The sequence below is a fragment of the Carcharhinus amblyrhynchos genome, chromosome 8, assembly GCF_965287045.1.
Source record: "Carcharhinus amblyrhynchos chromosome 8, sCarAmb.v2.hapA, whole genome shotgun sequence".
Taxonomy (NCBI): Eukaryota; Metazoa; Chordata; class Chondrichthyes; order Carcharhiniformes; family Carcharhinidae; genus Carcharhinus; species Carcharhinus amblyrhynchos.
The window spans coordinates 100,775,637-100,781,615 of record NC_137331.1 but is presented as its reverse complement, the minus strand read 5'-3'; the positions used below and the strand labels follow the sequence as shown (position 1 = coordinate 100,781,615).

Here is a 5,979-nt window from a genome sequence, read left to right as displayed (position 1 = left end):
TGAGTGGAGAGAGCATTAAGCACAGGTTAAAAAGATGTGTATTGCCTTCAGACAGGACAGTTAGTGAGATTTTGCAAGTCCCTACTGGAACAGGAAGTCAAATTTATTTCTGTTCCCCAACTGCACTTTTGGGGGAAACATTCACTCACTGGGCATCCCTTAATTGACATGGAGGCAGAGTCTCTTTCCAATTGAAGATGGCAGGCAAGCTCTCAAAGCAGTAGACTGCAATAGACAATAAGTAAGAAACAGGTTGCCTCAACATGGAGCCGTCCTCCCTCCAACATTTTTTACATCTTGTATTAAAAAAATAGATTCAGAGCCAAGCCACCAATGTGGGTGGGTGAGGGGGGAGGGGCTCTCTCCCTCTCTGGAAGACCAGTTGCCGCTCCTGCGTACAGATAGGTAGGAAGGACTGGAAAATTCCAGTCAGCCTCTTTAATTGGACCTAATTAGGCTCTCAGCAAGACTAATTGGCCACACGATAGTATGTGGGTGTGTTATCCTGCCAGCCTCGGTCCCATCTCTACCAAAATGGCACAGAGGTTGGATGAACTGGGGAACTGGCATGTTGGTTGGCGAGGCTAAATTTTGGCCATGCCCATCCATATCTGAACCCAGCCCTGGTTAAGGCCAAAAGTAAAAAGTCTCACAACACCAGGTTGAAATCCAACAGGTTTATTTGGTAGCACAAGCTTTCGGAGTGTCACTCCGAAGTAACTCACCTGAAGGAGTGACACTCAGAAGTGTCTCACCCGAAGAAGAAGTAATACTCCTCCAAAAGCATCGCTACCAAATAAACCTGTGTTGTGAGACTTCTTACTGTGCCCACCCCAATCCAACGCTGGCATCTCCATATTAAGGCCAAAAGTCCAGGACTAGAACTATCAAGACTATTTCCATGCGCGTAAGGAAGGCTGCTGATATTTAGTAGCAGTTTGTTAAAAAAAGACAAGTTTTGTTGTTGAAGGTTAGTGAGAAAAGGCCATTGATTTAAACTTATTATGAAGATGGTGAAGAGAAATGTCTTTACGTAGAGAATGGTTATAAAATGGAATATTTTGTCACAGAAGGGATGAGAGAAAGAAGGATGTTTTAATGATAGAGTAGATAAACTAAACATTTGAAAGCAAGAAAGTTGGAAGTTCACACAGAACTTCACACAGAAAGTTAAATCATTTCATCTGGACTGAGTATTACAAATGGCCTGGGAGGAAAAACGGCAGCGATAATTATTGTTCTTGATCACTACCCAATGGAACCTAATATTCTCCAAAGAACATTTATAGAAACAACAGTAGAGAATGAAAGAGTTTGATGATGATGGTTAAACATCATAGAATCCATAGAATTCTTATAGTGCAGAAGGAGGCCATTCTGCCTATCAATTCTGCATCATCTGTCCAGAAGAGCATCTTACCCAGGTCTATCCACCGCACCCAACCCTCCACCTCCCTAACCACGCTGCTCTATCCCCATAACCCCACACATTTACCATGGCTAATCCATCTAACTGACATATCTATGACATATGATTCTATGATCTTTGAACACTAAGGGACAGTATAGAATCATAGAGCCTCTGCATTGCAGAAGGAGGCCATTTGGCCCGTCAAGTCTGCGCTGACCACAAACCCACCCAGGCTCTCTTCCCTCAAGCCCACATATTTACCCTGCTGATCCCCGACACTCGGGTCAATTTATCATGGCTAATTAACCTAAATCACATATCTTTGGACGATGGAAGGAAACCGGAGTACTGGTAGGAAACCCATGCAGACACGGGGAGAACGTGAAACTCCACACAGTCACCTTGGCACTGTGAGGCAGCAGTGCTAACCAGTGTGCCGACACCTGACTGGCATTACCAAAATTCTAGGATTAAAGCTTATTATTTCCTCTTCTCTATTCTTTACAACATCAGTGGTCTTTCAGTGCTTTAGCATTGGTATTTGACCTTGATTACTCAATAGGGTAGCAGTACAAATTGCCATATCGGAATAAAATCTCCCTCCGTAGTTCTCCTTTGGGGGAATATTGACAGGAGGTGCACAATGTGTGCAGTCAGTGGTCACATTAATTAATAACTTTCAACAGATTTTCCTGAGATGATTCCTTAGGGGGCATGGAGATTGTGCCAATCTTTAATTGTTCTTGGGACATAGGTGTTTACAAAGCAAATTGAGGTACATGCTGTCGGAGCTGTTTGGTTATGAATTCTTCAAGCTCAGCCACTTTTGGGCTTGGTGTTGCTCCGAACTATTGCATCTTGCAGTCAAAACCTTGCAGGGGTATGTCAACCTGCGAGCCTTTCTCCCATTCTACAGACTGTGCCAGCCCAGCAATGTGACTAACTGGCAGACACTGGTGTCGGGAATAGAAAGGAAGAGAAGATATAACATACACAGAAAAAGAAATTCTTTGGGCTTCAGTAAAAATAAATCTTTTTGTTTGTTTTGGCTCAAGTGAGTCAGAAGGTGGTGGCTTTAAGTTTCACTCCAGGACATTGAGTACATAATCTAGGCTCCCTTTAAGGGGAGATAGTGGAGTAGTGGTAATTTCAGTAGTGTGCAGACCCAGGTCGGTGTTCTGGAAACATGGGTTCAAATCCCTCCATGATAACTGGCAGAATTTAAATTCAATTAATTTGGGGCAGCACAGTGGCACAGTGGTCAGCACTGCTGCCTCACGGTGCCTGGGACCTGGATTCGATTCCAGCCTCAGGCGATGGTCCATGCAGAGTTTGCACGTCCCCCCCATGTCTGCGTGGGTTTCCTCCGGGTGATCTGGTTTCCTCCCACACTCCAAAGATAAGCAGGTTAGGTTAATTGGCCATGCTAAATTGTCCCTTAGTATCCAAAAGATGTGTAGGTTAGCGGGATTCGCAGGGTAAATGTGTGGGGCTACTGGTCTGGGTGAGATACTCTGTCGGAGTGTCATTGCAGACTCGATGGGCAGAATGGACTCCTACTACACTGTATGGGTTCTACGATTCTATGAATAATCCAGCCCAGTGCTGAAGCCATGATGCGCTGTCAAAGGCAGCACCTTCCAGGAAAACATTTAACCGAAGCCTTGACTGCCCTCTCGGATGATTCCATGGTGCAATTTAACAAAAAGGAGGGTAGTTCTCTCCTGATGCCCTGCCCAATATTTAGCCTTGTCTCAGTGCTGTTTGTGAGAGCTTGCTGTGCACAAATTGGTGGAGGAGCATTGCAATAGTGGCTACTCTTCAAAAAATGCACTTTAATTAGCTGCAAAGAACTTTGAGAAGCATTGGAGCTGTGAAAGACAGGCTATAAATGGCAGTCTCGCTTTCAAAGGGAATACAGTATCATGTAATCATGAAAAATAAATGAAAAGCTTACAAATTGTATACAGAGAAACAGCGCAATGGTCACTTGGGGTAGGGAGGGGAGGGGAAAATTAGGCCGATCGATCAAGACTTTGCCACATGGGCTGAAAAATCAAATAGAAAATTCAATATGTTGAAATAATTTATTACACAATCAGGAGCTCAAAGCCAGTGAATCTGAGATGATTGCAATGAGGAATCAAGCCTGATCCTGGAGGAGAGGATAGAAGTAGTGGTAATCAGTAGGCATGCGCTTGTCAACTTTCCCCAAGTTTTCAACAGACTCTGCTGTTGTAGCTAAAGGCAGCAAAACCCCTTTTGTTTCCTTGTAAAATTGGACTTACATCAATGAGTTTCCAATTTGCCGCACTGTAATAGTGTAGATCTTTTCAATTCCGTCAGTTTATAATCTGCCTCACTGTGATAAACACAGCCCTATTAACTTCAATAGGATTGTGACTATGAGGGAGAATTTACAGCCCCTGTCAAATGTGTTTGAGGTGGGGAGGGACACATAAAATGAGCTAGACCACCACCCATTCCCACACTGTTCCACATAATACAATCGGCAGGCAAGGCATCAGACAGCCCGCCCAACCTTAGGCCTAATGAGGTCATTAACTGGTCCATTAAGGGCCTAATTTCACCTCTGCTGCTGTAAGATGGAGGGCAGTGGAAGGTGGAGGAAAGACAGCAACCCGCCTTTTCACCAACTCTGGCAAAAAGACAGATCGAAGGGGGGGGGGTGGTTCTCCTCCTATGGGGGTCCTCCATGCACATCTGGAGCACCCCCTTCCCACTTTGCGTCTCCATCCCAGGCCTCCAAAGTCAAATCTCACCTCTGCTACCCCTCCCTTCCCGTACCACTACACTCCACCTCACCCCCCGCCCCCTCCCCAAACACACAGTCCCAGATTCTTCCCTACCCAAGAAACCTGATTTATCTTAGTCCGGTATTAGTCTGTCATAGTCACAGCAGCAGCCACTTGGTGCTTCTGGCACAACTTACCTATGGGCTAATCATATTGGCAGACAGCTCTGAGGGCATGACTTCTTTTCCCTGAAGGGCGGAAGTCCAACACTCACCTCGTTCAGGCTGCCCCCATTGTATTATCGCGGTCAGACAGCTATTTTCTAAAGTTATTTTGTTCACAATTGACTTTTCTGGCAGGATGAGGATGATGAGAAATACGCCCCTGCAAAATCTTGCCCATGTATGTTCAGAAGCATAATCACATTTAACTAATTTTGATGTAACAAATCCTGTTCTTTATTATATCAGTAGCTGCACTTTTTATCAAACGTATTTTATTGGCTGTAAAGTGCTTTCGGGTGTACTAAAGCCATAAAAGGTGTCATATAAATCTAAAGTAATTCTTTTTATTTCTAATGATCAGTTTGTTATCTGTTTTAGTAGTTGCCATAAAGGCATTTTAAATTGCCTTTCGGCAGCAATTATGTACATCTATTGTCAAAGGTTATCCTACCTTTTTCATTGTTGCCACTTGTTGAATAAGAGCAGCTTTAATCCTGTATGTCTACACTGTGATCTCACCAACTGACCCCTTTTCAGAGACGTAAATACCATCCAAGAGCTTCTGGATATCTTTGTTTCTGACTGTTGGATCAGGGCAGCAGAGTTTGACACCAATTCAATGTTGTTTCCATCAAGTAGTCCCACAACACCAGGTTAAAGTCCAACAGGTTTATTTTGTAGCACAAGCTTTCAGAGCGCTGCTCCTTCATCAGGTGAATGCCAAAAGCTCATGAATCAAAATAAACCCATTGGACTTTAACCTGGTGTTGTGAGACTACTTACTATGCCTACTTGAGCCCAACACCGGCAACTCCACATCATGGTTTCCATCAAGTACAATCTCATCTATCTGGGCATAGGAAACTACATGTGAAACACCTGCTTTATACGGACTCTACGAACATACTTTTCTCCCAGGAAGTCATGGATTTCTACCTGAGACTCTGTTTCCTGAACAACCACAATAATGGGGAAATGAGCATTCACTGGTCTCACCTTATAATGGAAATCAATTGTGAAGCCCTTGGTCATGTTCTGTATGTGATAGCGGATTGTCCACACCATGACCAACTCGTTTCTCTTATTCCACCATTTGTCAACTCAGAGCTTCTTTTTCTTGGTGCCAAGAAGACAGAGTTCCTGGTTGATGTGGCTAAATTCTCTGTGTTCCTCAAGCCCCTTTTACAGTGAAAGTGTGGCCTTTCAAACTCACGTCAACACTGTCAGGAATGTCAACAATCTGCTTGCTGAGAATGGTCTTCATTCTCACTCAAGATGAGAGCATTGCTCTTCACAATAAAGTGAATCTTCATTATTGCCAGCCGCAGGCTATTGGATGGAGGGGAAATCTATTCCAAAATCCAACCTAAAATTGGGAGCAATCACGGGGCAGAATTCCCAAAAATTTAAGCAGGAGGGCCTACCCCGACCTCATTGCTGCAAACAAGATTTTGCTCCACTGGCTGGTGGGGACCAACATTGGCTGTTCCTGTCTCTATTCTTACATGCTAATAAAGACATGACACAAAGTCCGGGTCCCTGGAACATTTCCCATATTTACTAACACTTTTTGGGGCTGCCGCGTAAA

At 44.1% G+C, this 5,979-nt stretch overlaps 1 pseudogene; it reads right to left on the bottom strand.

Annotated features, from left to right (window-relative positions):
* Nucleotides 1-3,501: 3,501 nt before the first annotated feature.
* LOC145346387 (large ribosomal subunit protein uL6 pseudogene) lies at nucleotides 3,502-5,655 on the bottom strand (annotated as a pseudogene).
* Nucleotides 5,656-5,979: the final 324 nt, after the last annotated feature.